Below are 24597 nucleotides of genomic sequence, written 5' to 3'. Positions count from 1 at the left end.
TTTAGTATACTTGCAGTCTGTCCAAACAGTTCTGTGCACTGACATTCACAACAACGTGTTACATCACAAAGATAGACTCTGTCGTTTGATGTAACAAGAGGTTCTTAGCAGCACCCAGATACCCAAACTGCCTTCTTTGGCATGCAAGTACAACTGTTTTTCAGTCATCTGTGATTACATTAATAATAGATTACCAAAAATCTATTAAGGGTTGACAGCTTAGTTAGATTAAATGGGGTTAGAAGTGTCATATTCTTGCTTGTGAGAAACACAACTTAATATTCTATTAAGTTAAAAAAAATATACTATTCGGGCTCTGCCACGCTGCCGCTGCATCGGGGTGTGTGTAGAGTCCCTGCTCAAGAGCTTGTAACAAAATTCCTCATCTTCTTGCATCAAAAAAAAGCAAAACTATTTTATTTCACCCTCTCATTTATTTTTAGTCTCCTATTAAAGACTAAATTACAACACAAAATTAACAATCAGTAATTACAATGCATTCTCAAGTTCACCACAGAATTCTTTAACTTGAAGAGCATTTGTGTACCACTTCTTTTCAATATTGTACTGGAAGTGCTTGCTAGGGCAATGTGACAAAAGAAGGAAATAAAAGGTATCCAAATAGGCAAAGAAATGGTTAAACAGTCACTATATGCAGATGTTTTGATAGTGTACAGAGAAAACCCCAAAGACTCAACAAAAACACTGTTAGAGTTAATAGGCCAATTTAGTATAGTGGTAGAATATAAGATCAATATATAAAAATCAATAGGATTCCTCCTCTACAGTAACAAAGAAAACTCAGAGATGGAAATAAAGAAAGCAATACAATTTACAATAACCAACCACAAATTGAGATACATGGGAGTGAACATAACTAGAGATTCAAGAGACCTATACAAAGAAAATTATGGAGCATTTCTGAAAGACACAATGAAAGACCTAAAGAAAGGTAAAAATGTGCCCTGTTCATGCACAGGAAGACTCAATATGGTGAAAATCACAATCTTATACCAAAAGCAATCTGCATGTTCAATGCAATCTCAATCCGGATACCAAATTTATTTTTCAAGGAAACTGAAGGGGAAATTATCAAATTTATTTGGAGAGACAAAAGACTCTGAATAAGCAAAACAAAAATGAAGTTGGAGACATAGCACTCCCTGACCTCAAAACCTACTATACAGCAGTGGTAACCAAAACAGCATGGTACCGGTACAATGACAGGCACATCGACCAATGGAACAGAATTGAGAACCAAGAAATAGACCCAGCTATATATGGACAACTGGTATTTGACAAGGAAATCAAAGCTATCAAAAGGGGAAATGATAACTTCTTCAACAAATGGTGCTGGCAAAACTGGACTTCCACCTGCAGAAAGCTGAAACAGAATCCACATCTCACACCATACACAAAAATCAACTCAAGGTAGATCAGAGACCTGGGAGTAAAGGCCAAAACCATAACCTTCTTTTTTTTTCCAGTGATCCATTCATATCTTTTCCTGGAGAAGTGGGGTGGGGGAATTAATCATGGGGTTGTACAATTCAAAGGAGGGGGATGAGGGAAATTGGAAGAATCTGGTCTGAAAAACAATGTATTCAAATTTTGTAAATAAACTAATAAAAATAAAAAAAACCCCTTAAGGGAAAAATATAGTACAGAACACATACAAACAGAAAGATTCTGAAAAATCCATCTTCTGGAATTGTTGGTTATTCTTGCTCTCCATCTCTAGCCAGAAGCAGGTAAAGTGAATTCAGCTAAAGACCTCACTAAATGTAGGAGGGAGTATCGACAGGAAACAATAGTGAGGTCTTCTGCTGGGGCAGATAAACAACAAAAAGACATTTTTCAAAACCTCTTTTTCCTCCTGTCCTGTGTGCTTGTCTCCAGTCTGAGCCTGAAGGAAGTTTCTTGGTCATATGAACTGGTTGTCAGTCAAGCTCCCCTTCATTTTAGCTTTCTTAGCTTCCAGTTCAGCCAGCTCCTGTAGCCTCCTCTTGCTCAAGCCTTTGCACTCCAGCTGCTTCTCAATCACTTTGGCATTCTGTGTGAACAAGTCAGCAACTTCCCTAGCCTCAATCTCCTCTTCCTCTTCATCAATGGTAGACACAGTGATACAGCTGAACTTGCACATGTCTTTAGTCTGTTTGGCCATCATCACCTTCTTAGGAGGCTCTTGTTTCTCTGTATATATATTTGTCTTTCCAAATCCCTGGCCGAACTTGACAACTAAATAACTGCACCATCCACAATGAAGGTCACAGTAGAGTTCTTGGGCTGGGACTGGTAGAAGAGTGGCAGACCACACTTTGCACACTTCTTCCTGTACTGTCATACAATTCCTTCAAGCCTCCGGAGATAGACAGTTTCCTCATCTTCTGTATTACAAAACTTGTGAGCATGTTTGGCAGCATCAATGACATGAGATCTATCCCGGGGCCTCATGGGTAACTTCTCTAACACCAGGACCAGGACCAACTAACACGAGCACCAGGACCATCTGGCCGCACAGACAGTAGTACACATGGAGGGGTTTCTCACCATCGTCATACTCCTCTCTGTCCCCAGTGTTGGAGCAGACTACCAACCGGGACACCACTTTCGGCATAATTTGCAGAAGCTGGAGAGAAAGCAACCGCCAGGACCAACCATAACCTTCTTAAGAGACAAACTGGGATCAAGCTTAGAAGGTCTAGTCCACAGTATAAAGAGACTGCCAAATACAGCCAGAAATGCATAATCTGAAGAGTATAAAATGGATGCATGGGACCTTCTAAAGATTAAATTAATGTGTGCATCAAAAAGTTTTCAAACAGGGTGAAAAGAAAACCTACAGGCTGGGAACAAACATTTGGTAATACCATCTCAGACAAGAGTCTGATAACAAAAGTTTACAGACTACTCCTGAACCTCTATGAGAAAAAGACTGATAACCCAGTTACAAAATGGGTAAAAGACATGAAAAGAATTTTCACAAAGGAAGATATTGGAATGGCAACTAGACAAATGGAGAAATGCTCCAAATCACTGGCAATAAGAGAGATGCAAATCAAAACCACAATGAGGTACTATCTCACTGAAGTAACAGTGGCAAAGTTTAGCAGGGCAGTAAGTAATAAATGTTGGAGAGGATGTGGCAAGAAAGGAACTCTTAGACATTGTTTGTGGGATTGTAAAATGGTGCAAACATTCTGGAAGGCACTTTGGCTCTTCCTCAAAAAGCTGAACATAGAAATTCCATATGACTCAGCTATTCCACTACTTGGAATATACCCTGAGAAAATGAGGCATAAACGGAGACTTGTACACCAATGTTCATAGAAGCCTTATTCCCCATCACAAGAACATGGAAACAGGATTGAGACATTGTGGTACATTCACACAATGGAATACTACACAGAACTCAGGAGCAATGATTTTGTAAATTATTACCTAACTTGGGAGGGATTGGAGAGCATTATGTTAAGTGAACTGACTCAGTCCTACAGGGAAAAATATTATTTAAAACCATTACTGTAGAATAAGGTCCAAGGGTAGGAGGAGGGTAGAAGCAGAGAAATAAGGATGTGCAGGGGGAAGGGGGTATTAATCATGGAGTTGTACAATTTGAAGGGAGTGGAGTGAGGGAAATTGGAAGAATCTGTTCCGGAAAAGAATATATTCAAATTTTGTAAATAAACTAGTATAATTTAAAAAACGAAGAAGAATTGATGCCTTTGAACTTGTGCTGGAAGAGAGAGTGCTGAAGAGCTCATGGACTACAAAAAAAGATATGTTCTGGAGAAGGTGCAGCCAGCGTGCTCCCTTGAAGCAAAGATGGTGAAGCTTTGTCTCACATACTTTGAGCATGTTGCTAGGAGAGGCTATTCCTTGAGAAGGACTTAAAAAGGTGGAAAGATAGCAAAGGAGAGGAAGACCTTCAACCAGGTGAATTTACACAGTGACTGCAGCAATGGGATCAAGTATGTCAGAGATTGTGAGGATGGCACAAGATAGGACAAGGTTCAGATCTGTTGTTCATACGGTCACTATGATTCATACTCAATTCAACAAATACCTAACAACTATGGAAGGCAATCTGGCACTTTCTCAAAAAGTTGTAAATAGAAATACCAAGTGACTCACATATTTCACTACTGGAAATATACCCTAAAGTGATCAGACCTGTGACATGAGCGGAAGCACACACACCCACACCCCTATGTTTATTGCAGTATTATTCAAAATAGTAAGCAGATAGAAGCTGTCCAACTGCCCATCAACAAATGAGTAGAGAAACTATGGCATATTCACACAGTGGAAGATGACACAGCATGCAAATACAATTGAGGGAGGCTGTTGTTTTCTTTTGTTGGGGTTTTTTTCCAACCCACAATGCCAAATGATAGATGATAGAATACGTTTATTCTAATGTATAGAAGTCAGTGTGTGAAAATCAGTCCAGTTTGGGGGTGGGTTCTTTGTCCTTGTCTTTGTCCAGCTTGGTGATGCAGGCCACTGTCTTGGGCCCCAGGATGTTGCCTCCCCACTAGCAGCAGATCTCATTGTATCTGTCATTGTAATTGGTCTTTGCCAGAGAGCCTTTGTTTTCCTGGTTCACCTGCGTGAAGGCAATAGTGGTGCAGGTCTTCCCATAGATAAAGTATCCCAGCCTAGCCTTGCTCTTGATTATGGAGTAGGGAACATCCATCTTAAGACACAAGGTCAGCAGGATGACCACCAGCTCAATGATGTCCAAGTGGTACACTATTTTCACCAGTGGGCCTTCTTGTTCTATACAAGGGTAGTGATGGTATTCAGCCCGGCACAGAAGACGAAGGACTCTTGGTGTGTGTGTGGGGGGGGGGGGCAGGGTGTCTCCTTTGTCCTCAGCCTTCTTCTCAGCCAGGGCCAACAATCTCTGCTTCCTTTTTTTCTTGGTCTCTAGCCGATACTTGTGGGCCAGCTTCAACAACTGAGTAGCAGTATGGCAGTCTAAGGTCTGGGTAAATTAGTTAATGGTGGGTGGCAGCTTGACTAGCTTGTAGAGGGTCACCCTTTACCAACTGCAGTCAGATGTAGCAGGGCCATTTGACAAAGTCCTGCTCAATGCCAAAGTTCTTGAACAGTTTGGTGCTTCCTCAAAAGGCTGGACATAAAAATTCCATATGACCCAGCTATTCTACTGCTTGGAATAAATCCTGAGAAAATCAGAACTAAGGTACAGATGGAGACTTGTACACCAATGTTCATAGAGCATTAATTACCACTGCAAGAACATGGAAATAGCCCAAATGTCCAACTGCAATGGAATGGATTGAGAAATTATGGTACATTCACAAAATGAAATACTATGCAGCACGCAGGAGTAATGGTTTTGTAAATTATTACCTAACTTGGGAGGGACTGGAGAGCATTATGCTAAGTGAACTGACTCAGTCCCATAAAAACAAATACTGTATAAGACCATTATTGTAGAAAAATTATGAGGATCCACAGGGGGAGTGGAAGCTGAGGGGTGAGAATAGGTGGGCAGGGGTGGGGGGGTGCTATCATAGGATTGCACAATTTGATGGGTGGGGATGGTGAAAGAAATAGTAAAGACAATGTATTCGAACTTTGTAAATAAACTAGTATAAAATTTTTGAAAAAAAAATTGGCTTGCAAATACAGCCAGAAACTCACAACAAAATGCACAAAAAAGAAAGGAAAACATCTGCGAATAAGACCCTCTAAAAATTTAGCCCCTGTTTGCATCAATAAATTTTCCAATACGATGGAAAAGGAAAAAAAAAAACCCCGCACAAACTAGGAAAAACACTTGCAATGCCATCTCAGACAGGGCCTAATAACAAAAGCTTACAGAATACTACAAGGCTCCACAAGGAAAAGCCTGATAACCCAATTACAAAATGTGCAAAAGACCTGGAAAGACTTTTCACAAAGGAAGACAGGCAGATCACCAACAGACACATGAAGAAATGCTAAAAATCACTGGCAATAAGAGAGATGCAAATCAAAACCATAATGAAATTCCATCTCGTCCCAGTAGCAGGAGCAAAATTTAACAGGACAGCAAGCAGTAAATGTTGGCGAAGATATGGAGAATTTGGAACTCTCATACCCTGCTGATAGAATTGTAAAATGGTACAACTACTCCAGAAGGCAGTTTGGTGTTTCCTCAAAAAACTGAGCATGAAAATTCCATATGACCTACTACTGCTACAAATTTCTTGCTGTTGTTGTTATGTGCCTTCAAGTCACCTGCGACTCATAGCTACCCTGTGTACAATAGCCTTAAACCCTGCTCTATCCTGTGTCAATCTCCTACACACCTACTCTCATTAACCTACTCACTGAATCAGTCCATCTCATTGAGGGTCTTCCTGTCCTGCGCTGTCACTCTACCCTCCCAAGTATGACGTCCCTCTCCAAGGACTGGTCTATCCTTGTAACATGTCCAAAGTATATCAGACAAAGCTTCAGAATCTTTGCCTCCAAGAAGCAGCCTGGTTTAACCCTCTCTAGGATGAACCTGTTTATTTTCTTAGCAGTCTATGGTATATTCAATACTCTTCTCCAACACCACAGCTCAAAGGTGTCAACTATACCTCAGGAAATTAGAACTGAGACACATGGAGAAGACTATTAAACCCGTTTATATTGGTTCAGCCATAGTCCACACAGTGAAGTGGAAACAGATCCACCTTTATACAATGTGAGTCTACCTGAACAATAACAGAAATGTTATCGGTCAAAGTTCCAGAATGGATGAATCACAGTGAACTTTTTCAGAAGCTTTATATGGAAAACTGGATTACTGCTAGGCATATGGAGGGAAATAGCTTGCACGCGCACATACTCTCTCAGCTGGTAGATTAACAACCTGCCTTTGAATTTGCAACACAGCTCCTTACTTGCTAAGTTATCAGAGCTCCTTTTATGTGGAGATACACATATTCAAAGACATAAAGGTCAGTTACCATATTTTAATAGTGCACCACTGTCAAGGGATTTGGTTACTATGGTGTTCTTGTTTTCCAGGAGTTTCTAGCATGATTTCAACAGTTAACTAATTAGAGAGGCATGAAAATGAAAAATAAACAACCCAAACTAAAACAAAACAACCCTGCCTCTAGAATGGAGCTTGATTAGTTGTGTCAGCTGCTGTTCATTCTTCTCTAGACTTAGGGTGGCCAAGGCAAAGCCCAGAACAGCTCTATTCTTGTGCTCTTGCAAATAAAAGCAGTGTGTTCCATAGAGTTTTCACTGGCTGATTTTGAGAAATAGATCACTAGATATTTCTTCCTAGTCCATCTTAGTGTCTCTGGAAGCTCCAGTGAAAACTAAGAGGGGAGCTAAAAGATAATCTACAAGGAATTGTCCCAGACAGCACATTAAAATTATTCCTGCTTTGTATAGAACTACATAAGCCATAAGAACGCTTCCAACTCAATAATTCCTTGACTTTTACTAATTAGCACTTATTTAGATCCCTCTCTGGTATGCTCCCACTCCAACATTCATCACATATCTTTGTCATCAGTTAGGATCAGGTGAATCTTCCCCTAGCATGTGAGTACCTCCATTCAAATGGTGCCTCATTCATATTTGTTCCCTGAGCACCTGGGCCAAAAATGGAAACAGATCCACAAATAGACACTCAATAAACACTTGTTGAATGAAGGAAGCAGCTCAGAGCCTAGCCAGGGCCCCTGCCCACTTGCTCCACTTGTGTGGTAATCTCCCTCAAAAAGAACCCAGCCAATATTCATTCTGTCCAGGAAGGTTTTGAATTCTAATATTTATGAGGGAAAGCCCCATCAATTTTATGGGTAAAAAAAATGCATTAAATTGCTAAGTAAATAAAATACATCAGGTGCATAAAGTGAAGTATATTGCAAATGTATGAATTTTCATTTTCAATATGTGAACCCCTCTCTTAGCCACAGGCTTTTGAGTTCTTGTTGTACACTCTTCTCAGTCTTAATCTTCTATGGATGAACTGGTATTTAGAAGTCTTTAGCCACATGTTCCTTTCTTGGTGCCAGGAATTCACCTTAAACTCTAAAAGTGGCACAAGCTATTAAATTATCATCTAGACAGAATGTGTCAAAACTAACAACATACCTACTAACCACCAGGAAAAAAAATAAAATTGTGTTTGCATAATTATGAAGCCTGATCCCCCAGCACCGGAGTTCTCTCTGCATAAAACTGAATCATCTTTCAGTTCCTGAGACTTATTGGTCTTGTATGTGCTTTTCCAAGTACTTACTATAATATTGATCTTCCTTTGGTCACTTAATAAATGCTTGATGAATAACTAAATAGTACTCTAATGGCATTACAAAAATAATAAGACAGTGTCCAAATTTGCTTAAATTATAGCCACTGAGTCAGTAAAGGCAACTAGGCTAAGTGGTTCATTAAAAGCAGGAAAAAATGTTTTCCTATTTTATACTCTGGACAGAACCTAATCATAAAGAAATATAACTCCACCAAACTACCAGAAGCTTAAAAGGAGCCATTTTTTTAAAGAAAGAAAAGTAGTGACAGCCCGGCCAGCGCTGGAAAGCACAGCGTGTCTCCACGTGATCCTCTCGCGCCTGACAGGGGATCTGTTTCAACACCACGTGCGCTCTCTGCTCTGGAACATACTCAAGGGAAAGTCTGAGAAGAAAGCCAATCTTGGCAAAATCTCATTTGTTCTTTCACATATTCCAAATCTGTGAGGCTCAGGGAGCACTCAGCTCTGCAACCCCATGCATGACTAAATCTGACTTTTCAAATTTCAGAATAATAATTTCCCTCTTGCTTTAAACAGTACGTTCAGCACCAAGAGCACAGAACCTACCCAACGACAAAAACAAGAGAGCATATGTTTTCCATCAAGGTTAATTTCCTCAGTAATAATGCTATTTCTTTATGGTGCTCTTAAAGCTTGTTCTCTTTCTGTTAACTGTGTGCTGAGGATTTGTGTATGGCGGGTGGGGGAAAGATTCCATAAGACAAAGTGCATGTAGGTCTCTACTTAACTTTCTAGTTCTTTATATTTTAACCCTTCATGTTGTTTATGGCTTTTCTTGGCCATTGCCTGACCACAGTAGGAGTTCAGAAATCCATATCCTACCCATTATCTGCAGCAGGTGCTGATCAGATAACTTTTATATACTTTTCCGACAACTGTGTAGAAAAGGAGATACGAAATGTGAGACAACACTAGGAGCAATTGAGGTTTATTGAAGATGGTTACTTATCACTGCACTCTTTATGCAGTGAATCCTAAGTACATTCAATCATAATGTATTTCTCTTTGTGCAGCAGTAGTAATGTTTAAAGGTTTGGTATTGTATGAAAAGTCAGCACCAATTGGCTAGATGAATTTGATGTTATTTCTAATGATTCAAGAAAAGCTTTTACCATGTTCACACTTGACAGAAATTAAATGGTTGGAGTGGAACATAAATGTGCCCACAGATGCCAAAGTGTTCTTTTCAGCAGAGTAAGAACACAGAAACTGCTGCCTATCTGGAGACCGGTTAACCTTTCACACTGATCAAGCTCATGCCAGTGACCCTGTATATAGTCTTCTAGTCATATACTGCATATAATTTGCTTGCATATAAGATGTGAGAAAGTTGGAAACAGGAAGGAAAGATCGCCTTGTTAGATATATGTTAATTACAGCCATCAAGACTACATCAAGAATTTTCACAGCCATTTACTTCCTCTGTCAGCAAGGGACAGTGAAGATAGCCAAAAGTGATTCCAAAATTCTTGAGAAGAAATAGTTTTACCATAATATTAAGTAATGAGGGAGTACAGTCTGTAGGGGAAAGGTCTGGACTCTCTGGTGGTTCAAATCACCAGCAATTCCATGAGAAGAAGATGAACAATTTTCTTTGGTTGTGATTTTAAAGCCCCAGAAACACAACGGAATGTCATGCCACTGCATAAATACCAGCTACAAAAAGGGATTTGAAAAATATTCTTCAAGGTAGTCTAGAAGGCATTTCAAACATTTTAAAAAAGTGAAACTGTGTTATTTCATCTAGATCGAATTCTTGATTCCATTTTTCTAATGTTAAAAGAAGAATTTAGACAGCCTCATTTGTATGCTTGGGGATCATAGCAGCTGTATTATCCATAAGAATAATGGTCAGCAAAAACTGTAGAGAGGGTTTTATAAGCTCAACTCTGGAAATCTGGGACACTACAGGGTTTAAAATAAAAAAAGGTATACATTACGGCTGTATTCTTTCTCTGTATCTATTCAATGTGTATGCAGAGCAGATCATTCAAGAAGCTAAACTTTTTGAAGATGAATGTGGCAAAAGGATTGGAGGAAGACTTATCAACAACCTGTGTTGTGCAGATGAAACAACCTTGCTTGCTGAATAAAAGCCAAGAGGACTTGAAATACTAGTTGCAGAAGGGCAAAAACTTCTAGTCTTCAATATGGACTGCATTTAAACATCAAGAAAACAAAAATCCTAGGGAGCTCTGGTGGCCTAGTGGCAAGAAGCTACACTGTAATCCCAGAGGTACGTGGTTCGAATTCACCAGACACTCTGCTGGAGAAGGATGGGCAATCTCCTCCTGTGCCTGTCAGATCCGATGGTACACACACAAAAAATGATAAAAAAAAATTTTTTAAAAATTTAAAAAAAGAAAACAAAAATCCTTACCACTGAGCCAATAGGCAACATCATAGTAGATGGAGAAAAGATTGAAATTATAAATCATTTTATCTTCTTGGATCCACAATCTACACCCTTGGTATCAACAGTCAAGAAAGCAAAAGATGTGTTGTATTGGAGAAATCTGCTATCAAGAACTTCTCCAAATTACTGAGGAGCAATGATGTCAGTTTAAAAGCTAAGGTGTGCCTGATTCAAGCCATGGTCTTTTCCATGACCTCCCTATGCATTTGAAAGTTGGACAGTTGAATAAGGATGACACACAGAAGAAGAATTGGTGCCTTTGAGATGTAATGTTGGAGAAGAGTACTGGATATCCATGCACTGCCAAAGAGCACAGTGGCTATTCCTTAGAGGCAAGGATGATGAAACTTTATCTCACATATTTTAGGCATGTTGTTAAGAAGAGCCAGTCCTTGGAAAAAGATCTCTTACTTTGGAAGGTGGAAGGTCGATGAAAGAGGAAGACTCTGAACAAAATGGACTGAACAGTGACTGGAACAATGGGCTCGAGTGTATCAGGGATGGTGAGGATTGCAATGATAGGGCAGGGTTTCGCTCCATTGTTCTTAGGGTCACTATGAGTCACAGTTGACTAGACAGCACCTAACAACAATCAATAATAATTATATAGCATTTGTTGTTTGTTATATAATTTTTAGTAAAGATCTCATTTGATATCCATGATGGTGGTCTCATCATTATCCCCAACTAACAGATAAGGACACCGAAGCCCAGAGAGGGAAATCTTCTTACTCAGTAAAGCACAGTCTGTGGACTTGTATGAACTTAATCTTTCAAGTACGAATTCTTCGTTCTACATCCTATTGGCTCTGACTCATGATGAAATGATTGCGAGATCTGAAAATGATCAATTTAGAAGCAGCCACATAGTATGCCAAAAGACCCCTGGTGAAAGGTAGAGACACATAAAATTATAACTCTACACTTGTGCTGGGAAGTGTGAAGGGTTGGTGAAGGAGAGGAAGACCCTCAACTAGCTGAATTTTCACAATGACTGCTGCAATGGGCTCCTTTGTGTGAGGAGGTGTGAGGATGGTGCAAGATAGAACAGGGTTCAGGTCCTTTGTTCATAGGGTCACTACATCTTACAACTTGATGACACCTAACAACAACAAGTACTACCCTTGTGCCACTCATTGAAAACAGTACCATTGGTTTTCTGCTTTGTTGATACCACTTTACTTCTACCAGATTTTTCTTTCACAAATGGCAACTATTCCCAGCAACAATAGCAAAGTTCCACATGCCAGCAAACAACAAATACTGGTGACATTGTACTGGCTGATGGGAATGTAAAATGACAGGGCCACTATGGAAGGAAGTCTGGCACTTTCTCAAAAAGTTGGAAATAGACAAACCATTTGACCCAGCAAATCCACTACTGGTAATATCTCCTAAAGAAGCCAGAGCCATGACTCAAACAGGTGCATGCACACCCATGTTTATTGCTGCATTATTCACAGGAGCAAAGAGATGGAAGCAACCCAAGATCCCATAAAAAAAATGAATGGATAGGGAAAACTATGGTTCATTTACACAATGGAATACTATGCAACATTGAAAACAATGAACTTGAAAAATATTACACAATATGGGGGACCTGGAGGATGATATGCTGAATGAAATATCTCAGTCATAAAAGAGCTGTATATAACAGTGCTGTTATAAAATAGGACTGACATAGGGTCGAGGTTGGCTAGAGAATGAGTAGATAATGAATACTGCATTAGATCAGATGCGAGGAAGAACTGTCTGAAAGGAATAAATGATTAGGCATTATATTTATGACAATGATCTGGAATAAGGGGTGCATTGCAGGGAGGGGTATAGTGGGAGAGAGAGAGGGGAAAGAAAATGTGCAACAAATCTAACTAGAGACACAAAAGACCTATACAAATAAAATTACAAAATATTGCTACAAGAAACAAAAAGAGACCTGGAGAAATGGATGATATACCATGCTGATGGATAGGAAGACTCAACATTGTGAAAATGACAATTCTACAAAAGACAATCTACAAGTTCAATAGATACCAACTCTATTCTTCAATAAGATTGAAAAGGCAAATTCCAATTTTATTTGGAATGGAAAGAGACCCTGAATACGTAAAGAAACCCTGAAAAAAAAGAAACAAGGTAGGAAGCATCACACTCTCTGATTTCAAATCCTACTACACAGCCATAGTGGTGGTCAAGACAGAGTGTTATTGGTGCAGTGACAGAAACATAGATCAATGAAATAGAATTGAAAACCCAGAACCCAGCTCATCTACCTATGCTCAACTGATTTTTGACAAGGAGATGAAATCAGTTAAGTGAAGAAACGACAACCTTTTTAACAAATGGTGTTGGCAAAATCGAAAAATCATCTATAGAAAACTCAAGCAAGACCCACACCTCACACCATATATAGAAACCAATTAAAGGTGGGTCAAGGACCTAGGAGTAAAACCAAAACTATAAACTTTATCAGAGAAAAGCTTGGAAGAACGTGAAAAGCTCTAATCCCCAATATGAACAGTCTTCCAAGCATGTTGAAAAACCTACAACCAGGAGAGAATACAATAGAATCAAATCCCTATACACATCAAGAAAACTTCTCCAACTGGGTAAAAAGGAAAGCCATAGCCTGGGGAAAATATTAGATAATGAAATATCTGGTAAGTGACTCACAACTAAAATTTATAGAATACTCTAACACCTCAACAAGAAAAAGGTAAGCAACCCAGTCTTAAAATGGGCACAGGATATGAATAGATGCTTCACCAAAGAAGACATTCAGATGGCAAACAAACACATGAAAAAATGTTTAAAATCCCTGGCTCTCAGAGGGATGCAAATGAAAACAATGGTGAGATAGCATCTTACCCCAGCCAGTTCAACAAAGGAGCAAACAATAAATGCTGGCAAGGCTGTGGAGAGATTGGAACCCTTAGTCACTGCTGGTGGGAGTGTAAAATGATGCAACCACTATGGAAAGGAGTTTGGTGCTTGCTCAAAAAGTTGGAAATAGAAATATCATTTGATCCAGAAATTCCACTACTAGGTATATACCCTTAAGAAACCATAACTGCCATCCAAGCAGATGCATATCAATGTTTATTGCTGTGTTATTTACAACAGCAAAGAGATGGAAGCAACCCAAGTATCCATCAACAACGAATGGATAGAAAAACTATGATATATTTATACAATGGAGTAATATGCAGCACTGAAAAAAACAACTCATAAAACATTACACAACATGGGTGACCCTGGAGGACATTATCTGAATGAAATATCTCAGTCTTAGAAGGACAAATACTGCTAGCATCACTGCTATAAATCAGGTCTGACTGGGTGGTTGGGAGAATAGGATAAGAGTGCATAGATAACAAATAATGCATTGGAACAGAAGAAGGAAAGAACTGTTTAAAAGGAATACATTATTAGGCATTATATGTACGACAACAGCCCAGAATAAGAGGTACATTGCAAAGAGGACTGGGGAGCATGGAGGGAGGGGAGTTATTGTGCAACAGTAAATGATTTTTTTTTAAATAAACTTGAGAAGGTAGGGAAAGGGGTTAAATGTGCAAGAATGAATGAGTGAAAATCTTAACTTTTCTGTAAACTTTTGTTAAAATCACAATTAAAATAAAAAATTTTATTAAAAAATGAAAATGTGCAAGAATGAAAAACATTTTCTATACTCTAAAAAAAAAAAATGGAAACTATCATGAAGTCGGTCTCGTCATCTAACAAGAAAAGCTCTCCTCAGCAGGTCTTTGCCTGAGGACAATTTCCAAAATATCAACAAGCTGTTAACTTCAAGTTGTGGGCTAGTGTTTCAGCATGAATATAAATTTGTTTCTTACCACTGACGTTTCACCTAATAATATTGGCACTGAGCTTAGCCACAAAAGTACCAACTGTCACAGAGTCTTCAGTGCTCATTATTCACAAATGTCCCATACAGAAAAGAATTACACTTACACTGACAAAGGGGCTTTTGTGGTCATCATAGGAGGCAAGAATTTCCAGAATAATCCTAAAGAAAGCCTTGACAGTTTTGTCTATTAACAAGCTTTTGGTAGATCATTATTTTTAAAAGTAGTCTCTTCTTTCATTTATTACTACTTTTTGCTCCCCTGATGCCCTTAACTCAGTGTCCATGACCTCTGCTTAAACATAAACCAACAAGGGTTGTATTACTCGGTGATGCTCCTAAGGGTGTATTGTACAGGGTTGCTGCTTTTGTTGGGAGCTTTCATGTAAGAAAAGCAATCCAACTCACTTCTACAATTGAGAAAATCGTTGATTATCTCATACCTTAAGATGGAGGAATCCAGTGGGAAAAAAGTAAGTTGAGAAATCTGCATTTTTACAAATAGTCAACATAAATTAGTTCTCAATAAATGGTCCCTCTTCTGGGAAATTACATGGTTGGTTATTCAAAGGTTTCTGTTTCAGCCCAGTCTGGAAGTATTCACATGGATATGTTAGCTTCAATCTACATCTGCAGATCTGACACTGATTTTTATTTGAAAAGACTATATATTACTAAAAACCTTGCCAGACCACTCAGTATAATTCATAAAACACACATACTTTCCATGTCAATTGAATAAGAAAGCATAGTATTGATTTGGTAAAAAAAAAAAATCATCTCAAGGAGAGAAATTTTGAATTGCATAAAATTCCTCCTCAAAGTGACTTACAACAAATCTAGCTTCATCATGTAGAACCACTAATTGAACTTTAGAATATAATAAACCTTATAACCAACATTCTGAGTTCTGACTTCTAGATTACATAACTGTGGGACAATAAATTATTGTTTTTCAAAGTCACCAGCTTTGCAGTATTTTGTTACAACAGCCTTGGGAAATCAAGACCACCTGTTCCTTTGCTATATGCACTCTGATTAAGTTTGTCTTATTTAATTTGATGACTTTGTTGCTTTTCAAGGTATCAATTAATATTTAATGTTGGGATCCTTCTGATTCTAAGTTCTTTAACCCACCCTTATCTTTCATTATTTCTTGGATCTTAAACCCCCACAGAAAAGCTCTTAGGACCGTGTCATATGAGGTCAAGTTTGCAGACAGGTCAGTGTATGACAGTGCCATGTTTATGGACTATGAAGTCATTCCCTCCCAGGGAAACTTGGCTACCATTGCCATTTGATGACTCCTTTTCACTTAGACCAACCAAGAAGAGTTCATTCCATTCATAAAAATAAAGGAATCATTGTTTTCTTCCTCTTATATTACTGAAGGTACTAATGGTTCTAGATACCTCCTGTATACCTCCGAGATACCTGCTAGATACCAGACAATCTAGGAGCAACCTGAACATGGATCCAATCATTCTTGCTAAAAAGACATTAACTTGCTAGCTAAATGTCTTGCAAAAAGGGTAAAGTTAATATTTTTATTCATCATAAATATGCATATAATAATATACATATGTGTATAAGAATACACACTAATAATTTAAGATTACTCAAAGTCTTGGTGGTTACACAACATGAGTGACATTATCTATATCATAAAATTTTACACCTGTAAAATATTAAAATTGACAAATGTTGTGTTATAGATGCTTCCAAACAAAAAAATTTACTCAAAGTAATGTTTGCCGTGAAGGAGACCTTTTTATCCCTACCCTTCATTTCATAACTCAATCCACTATTTTGAACATTAAAACATACCAGTCCCTTAGCTGTGTGGATCACAACAAGTTATGGACAACATTGCTAAAATGGGAATTTCAAAATATTTCATCGTGCTCTTATAGAACAAGAGGCAGTCGTTCAAATGGAACAGGGGAATATGTGGTGAAATGAGGCAAAGTATGCATTATCATTGTATCCTTTCATCATACCTGCCTCGTCTGTATCTGAGCAGATAATTCAAGAAGTTGGACTATGTGAAAAAGAATGTGGCATCAGGATTGACTGAAGACTCATAACAACCTGAGACGTGCAGATGACACAACACTGCTTGCTGAAAATGAAGAGGAATTGACGTGCTTACTGATGAATTTCAGACTATAGCTTTCAGTATGGATTACACTTCAATATAAACAAAAATCCTCACAACTGAACCATAAATGGAACAACATCACAATAAATGGAAAACATGTTGACCTTTTAAAGGATTTGATTTTACTTGAATCCACAATCAACACTCACGGAAACAGTAATCAAAGAAACCATAGCATATTGGATTGGGCAGATCTGCTGTGTAAGACTTCTCGAACATCCTCTTGAAGGCTAAGTTGTAACTGACGCAGGCCACGGTATTTTCAATTGCCCCATATGCATGTGAAAATTGGATAATGAGTAAGAAAGATCAAGGATGAATGGGAGTCCTTGAAAAATATAATAATATTGATAAAGACTATCCCATGGACTGAGAGGACCAAAAAGTCAGTCTTAAAAGAAAGCATATAAACAATGTTCTTTGGAAAACAAATTTTCATCTCATATGTTGTGGACATGTTATCAAAAGAACAAGTCCCCAGGGTAGGATGTCATGCTTGGTAAAACAGTCAGTGACAAAAAAAAGAAAGATACTCAATGATGTGGACTGGCATAGTAGCTGTGATAACGGACCCAGACAAACCAATAATTCTGAGGATAGTACAGGGTCAGGCAGTGTCTCTTTCTGCTGTACAGAGGGTTATTCTGAGTCAGAAATGGCTCAGTGGCACCTAAAAAACAACAACAGAAACCATCTGTGAGTCATTTCTTATTCCTTCTTTGACAATTATTGTTGGAAGGTAAATTAGTCTGGAAAGAAAGATATGGCCAAAGCTTTAAAACACATATACACACACATGCCAAGCAACTTACTAAGCCAAGTAACTCATCATGCCGTAGGTAAGGCATGGAACTGAGAGGATGTGTCTGTGAAGTGCAGGTTTCAGAAAAAGCTATTGATTGAACTGACCCATTCTCCTTAACTATCATACTCCTTAGTGGTCAACCACATAAATCTGTAAATTGGTGAGTTTAAGATTGAACTGTTTCCAAAGCCCATCAGGTGGCAATTCCATTACCTGCATCACAATATTTTTTTTTAAGGAAGAATGGTGATGGGACTCTGGAGGTCAATCAAAATCTCTACAGAAAGAGGAAAGCTTATCTGAAATACATAAAATATTTTAATAATTTTTATTTTAGCTTTTTTGTTTCAGTTATAAAATACTTAAAATAAATTGAAAAAAAATAGGAAAAGTGCAACCATCACTTATCCATTCAGCACACTAATTATCTTATTACTATGTTTATAAGACATGAGTGATGTGTTATTATCATATTTAAAACACATTATTTCATCACATATGTTAAATACACCTTTTTGTTTTATTTCTTATGAAATAAGATCTATTTGGGGCTATAACTGAACTACCTTTAAAAAAAAAAAGATTGAACTGTTTCCAAAAAACTGTTTCCAAAAAGCTGACCAATACTAGACAGTCAATCTGCAAATGAAAGCAACCAAAACAAAAAAATCTTTTGTCTTGGTAACATTTGCTGTTAGTTAATTAAGCTGAAAAATAAATGTTTTATCAGTCTTAGAAGAAGGAGCCTAATTGGTACAATGATTAGAAATGGAAAGTGGTCTAGGACAAATTCATTTGAGCCAAGGACTAATGAAAAGGAGCGGAAAATCAGACCTGGAAATGTACTATGCTGGCCTCTAGGAAGCCATCCTTGCCAAGCAGGAAGAGGCTCTGTCTGATTAACACCCATGTGTTCTGCCCAGATGCGACTAGCTGACACTGAGCTGAATGAGCAAATAAAATGAAGGCTGGAGCATGAATGTCAAGAAAATAGAAAGAAATTTCAGCTGTAAAATGTTCAAAGTATTTGCACTGATAAGTCACTGAAGAAATAATATAGTAGTGAATCTAGAGCATAAAAAGATAAAAATACTAAGTCTCCCAAGTAATACATGAGTTGTAGCTTAGAGCATAAGAAATCATTTATGTAGATCAAATTAAATGAAAAATATTAGTTCTTTCACAAGGGGGAGTATAGATTATTTATTCTTTTTATTTTTCTGTATTTTCAAAATGCCCTTCAAATGAGCATTCACTGTTTTAAATATTTTCTTTTACTATCTTTAAGTAGGAATAATGTATTTGCTTAGGCATTCTCCTGGGTTCAGTATAAATGATTCATTATTCATAGAGTGAAGTCTCTAAAACAGACACTAGACAGGTTAAACTCCCCTCACCCAATCTAGCATGTTAATTTTTTTTTCTAACTAGCTATCTGTGAGATTCTACAGCTTTGAATTGCTGTGATACTGAGTAATTTAACATCAGTGATGAAGAGGACTGACAAAGTCTACAACCTTTAAAGTGGATTACATTTTAACAGAAGAAAACAAAAATCTTCATTTCTGAACCAATAGGCAACATCATGATGGATGGATAAAGATTGAAGTCGTCAGTAATTTTATTTTACTTGAATCTACAATCAGCATCAACTGGAGCAGCAATCAAGAAATTAAAAGACATGCTGATGTGTTCCATTGGGGAAATCTGTTGTCAAGGATCTCTCCAAAGTTCTATAGAGCAAGAATGGCACTTTAAAGAATAAGGTGCATTTGATCTAAGCCTTGGTCTTTTCAGTTCCAATTTATGTACTGAAAATTGTACAATGAATAGGGATGATGTACGAAGAATCAATGCCTGTGAATTGTGGTGTTGGAGAAAAGTATTGAATATTCCATGGACGACCAAAAGAACAATTAACTCTGTCTTAGAGGAAGTGCAACCAGGTTGCTCCTTAGAAGTAAAAATGGCCAATTACAACAATCAATCTTCAAATTTTGGACCCATGAAGAGAGGAAACTTTGGAGGCAGAAGCTCTGGCCCTTATCGTGGTGGTGGTCAATATTTTGCCAAACCATGAAACCAAGGTGGCTACAGTGGTTCAAGTGAAAAGATTGAAATTAAAATAGTCCCTATAGTTCTCAGCTGAATTAAACTCAGGTTTCTATAGTTCTCAGCTAAGTTAAACTCAGGAATTTTTCCACTGTCCCTGGTAGAGCCCCACACCCAGCTGTATCCAAGGCAACAGTATTTCAAGAATGGCTAACTGAAAAGCAGGGCAAACAAGCAGATGTTTCTCGACTGATAACCAATGTATCTTGTGCTTTTCCACTGCCCTGGAGTTTGAACTCATTGTATACTTAAGAATTTGTGACACCACCCTATAGTTAAAGATCTATCTAACTGCTACATGTGCTACGTGACTGCCGCAAGTGCTACGTGCAAATATGCTGTGTAAACCCTGAGCAAACACTGAACCAATGAATTCAAACTGTGCTTTCATCACCCAATGAGAAGCTGATACCCAGTTGTATCTCCCTAAAGTGTATAAAAAAACCCAACTTTGCTCGCGGTCGGCTCCTCTATCTCTTGCCAGAGATAAGAGTGGGCCCAGAGCTCCGCAATAAACCTCTTGCCTCTTGCTGTTGCATCAAGCCAGTGTCTTGGAGTCTTGGGTCTTCGCTGTCCGCTCGGGATAGGACCACCGGTTCGGGGGTCTTTCACAAGCAGGAGCAGCAGCTATGGCAGAGGGAGATGAGTTTTGTAACTGCCAGGAAACAAAGCTTAGCAGGAAAGGAGAGCCAGAGAAGTGATAGTGAAGCTACAGGTTATAAAAGATTTGTGAACTCAGCCAAGCACAGTGGTGGCAGAGCCTAGCTGCTATAAAGAAGACGTGTTTTAGACAATACTCATGTGTATGGGCAAAAAATCTGAGGGCTGTATTTGTAACTAATTGTTCAACATGTTATTTTACTTTCTGTTCTGTGGAAAATGTAAAGCATTCCGAAAACAAGGGTTTAAATGTAGAATTTTTTTTTTTTGGCACCCATGCTGTTGATTGCTAAATGTAATAGTCTGATCATAACACTAAATAAATGTCTTTTTTTAAATGTGCCGTGTAAAAAAAGAAGAAGTAAAAATGGTGACAGTCCACCTCATGTATTTTGGGAATATTGCTACAAAAGGGCCAGTCCTGGAAAAGACATCCCGACAGATTGACACAGTGACTGTAACAACAGGCTCAAGCATATCAAGAGGTTTTCAATAGAAAGAGATCATGAGTCTGATGCTAGGACAAGGTTCAGATCCATTATTCACAGGGTTGATACAAGTTGTGGTTGATTTGATGGCACCTAATAATAAAAATAGGTCTAGGCAATGTGTTAGCCTATTGCACGTAGGACTGCTATGAGTCAAGATCTAACAGGCTACTAACACACAACAACAAAAGACTGGGCACAGAACAAAAGGTAGTTATAAAAAGAATACAATGAAATATAAAGCATTTACTCCAAAAACACATAAAATAAATTCTCTAAAACTCATTGCTGTCAAGTGAGAAGTGTCTCATAGCTGATACTCTAACAGGTTTCTGAGGCTGTAAATGGTGAGGGAGAAGACTTCTAGTCACTGGAGGTTTTGAATCTCCAGAGAAGTGCAACATAAATCCCTATCAGGAGAGTTACACAGCACCTAACCTAATGTTGTTATTATTGTTGATAGCTGTAAGTCAATGACTACTCATAGCAACCCTATGAACAAAAGACCTGAAGCATTTCTATAACTATCATCATTTCTCCATGTTCATAGAGTTTCTAAGAGGCATGTGATTTAGGAAGTGGATGCCACTCCTGCTTCCAAACATGTCTTAAGCTGGGAGCTCCGCCAATCACGCCAATCACTGTCCAACATGAGCAACTGTTAGGGTATTTAACACCCAAAAGGCACAAGGCTCAGCATCATAGCAAACCCAGATTATGTCAGTATGGTAAACTGACAGAAGAGTGTTTTATGAATGAGAAGTATGTTCCTTCAAAATACAACAACACTAGTTTAACAACCAAATTTCATGGGAAGCCAAATTTCATACTAAATATTTGTAATACACTGACTGCTACTTCAGATTATGAGGGAGGCTGATACAAGCTGGAATTCACCCTGAAGTACTAAGGCAATCAATCCTTAAATGTTTACAGGGGTAGACTCTAAAGCAATCCTTAAGCATTTACCGAATTCTTGCATTGTATTTGCTAACTCGTTCCTTCAGAGACAAGCAGAAGGTTTTCAATAGAAAGAGCTTAGCTTCATTTGCATTGAATTCTCTTGGTGATTTGGGGCAATTCTACCTTGTTCCATAGTGTTGCTTTGAGTCACACTTCTATGAAGGTGACATTTTCTTTTTGTCACAAGCAAAAGTTTCTCCTAAAAGGCATTATTAAACACCTACATACATACATACATTTCAAAGTTTGCATTCAGTTTTATTTATAGTCATTTACAAAAAAGGACACTTAGAATATGTGTAAATTCCCTGACTTAAATTTCAGAATTGAGAAAGCCAGCTGAGCACTCACAGGACACCATGGTCATCTCCATTGTGTTCATGATCCTCGCTTTCCAGCCCTAGCTCACTGATTCCTTCTGATTGTTTGCCTTCTGGATCCTGCCACAGAGCCCAGATAACCACAGGGGATTGGTTCTTGCCTCTCAGACATCATTTAAACCTGGCAGCAAGGACAGAAAACTTTCTTGTGACAAAAAGAAAATGTCACCTCCATAGACGTGTGACTCATAGCAACACTATTATTGAACAAGGTAGAATTGCCCTATGGTTTTCAGTGTCTAAAACTGTGATCTTTATGGAAGCAGGCTGCCTCATCTTTCTTCCATGGAGTAGCTGATGTGTCCAAAATACTAATCTTTTGGTTAGGAATCAAGTACTTTGGGCTCTGGTAGCCTAGTGGCAAGAAGCTGCACTGGAATCCCAAAGGCATGTAGTTTTGAGACCTCCAGCTGCTCCACAGGTGAAGGATGGGCAATCTCCTCCTGTGCGATTAACTGCCTCTGAAAACCCGCTGGAGGTTCAGTTATGGGTCGGTTCCAACTCTACGTTCCTCAACAACAACAACAATCAAGTACTTTAATCACTGCAAACGCACTACTTACTTCTGTCAAGCTTGTTTCAACGAACAGTGACCCTCCATCGGGTTTCCAAGGCAGTAGACCTTGTGGAGTCTTTCTCCTGCACAGCAACTGGTGGATTCACACCACCAGCCCAACTCATTACATGCTAACAGTTCAACTCATCATACGCTTCTAGGTCCTTGTTGTTGTTGTTGTTGTTTAATGCCGTCGAGTCGTAGACGACTCATAGCGACCCTATGAATGAACAGGCTGAGCACTGTTCGTCCATAGAGTTTCCAGAGGCAAGCCATTTTGGAAGTGGATGCCACTCCTGCTTCTAGGTCCTTAAATACTACAAAAACTTCCTTTTAATAGAGTGTGCATTCGTTGACTGTTTTCATTTCCGTTAAACCTGGACTTCACTGCTCCTTTGGTAAAATCCTGTATTCCATAGCAGCTCCTGGTTCTCATCTGACTTGACTCAGAATACTTGCTTTTGGCTTGCCGGCCTTGATGTTGACCTCAGCCCAACCTGAATCGCAGAAAAGCCTAGCCTTTTGAGTTCTCCGCTCATCCTTTTCTCACCCTGTGTTTCATTTCCTGGCCAGCATGGTTGACCTAAAACCATCACCCAGATGCCTTTCTGCCCTCAGCACCTGGTTCTCACATGCTAGCAAGAAAATTTTATGTTAATGGTAATGCTTTTGGAGAAATTCAGTTCAAATACTGGCTACAAGATTTTTAAGAATGTGTTTATAATAACTTATTTTCCCTTGTTCTCTTTTTGCTCCCTATTTGGCCAGTGTTTGAATTATTCCAGCCTTTTCCACTTTGCACCATTCTAGAACTCTCTGGAGGAAAGGTATTTGAAAACTTAGGAGAGTATGCTCCTCTATGCAACTATCCCCAAGATAATCAGAGTTAATTCATGTAGCAAATTCACCCTTATTTTCTCTTGTGTTTTGCTTAGCCAAATAAGGAATTTTCCAGTATCCAAAGATACATTAAATAACAATTTAATTGGGAAGAACTTGTCTATCTTGCAGGAAGATATTACATGTCACCATGAATAAAAGAGGCTTGTCTCTTGTAATATTGCCTAATAATTTCCAAATTACATAGGGCACAAAAACAAGAAGGAGATAAAAGTTAGGAATGTGAAAAAGAAGAAATAAATCTTCATTAAAAACTTATTCCTACGTTTAGCTTTTTGAGAAAGCACCAAACTGCCTTCCAGAATGGTTGCACCATTTTACAACCACACCAACAATGTATAAGAATTCTTTCTCACCGCATCCTCTCCAACATCTATTACTTGCTGCCCTGTTAAACTTTGCTACTGTTATATTGCAGTGAGATGGTACCTCATTGTGGTTTTGATTTGAATCTCTCTTACTGCCAGTGATTTGGAGCATTTCTTCGTAGAAATTCCATATGACCCAGCTATTGCACTACTTGGAATATACCCTGATAATATGAGAACTGAGGCACAAACTGAGATTTATACACGAATGTTCATAGCAGCATTATTCACCATCACACAAACATAGAAACAGCCCAAATGTCCAACACAAACAAATGGATAGAGAAATTATGGTACATTTACACTATGGAATACTATGCAGTATAATATTTATACTACAAGGATAAATATTGTATAAAACCATTATTGTAGAGTGAGTATAAGGTTCCAGGAGAGTGGGAGTGGCTGGAAGCAGAAGGATATGGATGTGCAGGGGAAGAGGGGATTAATCAGTGGGTTGTACAATTTGATGGTTGGGAGGTATCAAGATTGGAGGAAAATAATTTGTTCGAATTTGTATTCAAGTTTTGTAAATAAACTCGGGGGGGGGGACCCTTATTCCTTTGAGAACATAAATTTAACTACAGTATTCATATATAGAGGAAGTGGTTTTATTTAGTA

At 38.4% G+C, this 24597-nt stretch overlaps 1 pseudogene; it reads right to left on the bottom strand.

The window, feature by feature from the left end:
* Window positions 1-1924: 1924 nt before the first annotated feature.
* On the bottom strand, window positions 1925-2617 carry LOC102843686 (annotated as a pseudogene).
* Between the last annotated feature and the right edge of the window lie 21980 nt (window positions 2618-24597).

Source organism: Elephantulus edwardii, unplaced genomic scaffold (assembly GCF_000299155.1).
Source record: "Elephantulus edwardii isolate Elephantulus edwardi_28Jun2011 unplaced genomic scaffold, EleEdw1.0 scaffold00085, whole genome shotgun sequence".
NCBI lineage: Eukaryota > Metazoa > Chordata > Mammalia > Macroscelidea > Macroscelididae > Elephantulus > Elephantulus edwardii.
Note: the sequence above shows the minus strand (reverse complement) of the source record. Positions and strands in the feature narration are given on the sequence as shown.